Here is a 735-nt window from a genome sequence, read left to right as displayed (position 1 = left end):
CCTCAAGATACTTAAGGCATGGTTATGACTAGTTATTGTTTTAGGTCAATTGTTTGAGTTGTGTAAGGTCTAGGCGAGTTGTCTAGAACTTGTTTTATGCCTTGTTGCATTGCTAGAAGTCTAGGAGAGTTTCCTGGTCTTGTAATGCATCTATATGTTGTTTCTAGTCTTGTTTGCATCCATATGTTGTTTATGGTCCTGTGATGCATTCATGAACTGCTTGGGATGATTAGATGAGTTATCTAGTCCATGTTTTGACATTTAATTAATCATGTTGTTACTTAAATGGTCATTAAAAATAGCCTAAATGCCTTGTAATTGATGAGTTATCATACCTGAGCATTTAGTGAATAGTTTGCATGGGTTTGAACTGAATGAGTTGTTTAGATGCTATCTATTACATTTTCTTAAAACATTGGGATCAGGATTGGTGAGTTACCAAGGTCTGATCCTAGTGTGTGTGGTCTGATTCTTGCTGGAGTTTGAGTGATGTTTCAGGTACACAAGTGTTGTTCTCTGTCCATCATCAAATCAAGACAAAGACGAAGACTTTTCCCATGTTGTTCAGAGCCTACACATGTGTACATTCCTGTATGATCCAGAGCCTACACAGTGTGTATATTCCTGACCATGGAGAGATTGTTTGTGTGAGGAGTCCAGATGGTAATAAGTCGTGGCTGAGATAGAATATGGCTGAGCTTTGAAGATACTTCAGGAAGGAGTATTGATGGAGAG

This window comes from Brassica oleracea, chromosome C1, assembly GCF_000695525.1.
Source record: "Brassica oleracea var. oleracea cultivar TO1000 chromosome C1, BOL, whole genome shotgun sequence".
NCBI classification, from domain to species: Eukaryota; Viridiplantae; Streptophyta; class Magnoliopsida; order Brassicales; family Brassicaceae; genus Brassica; species Brassica oleracea.
Note: the sequence above shows the minus strand (reverse complement) of the source record.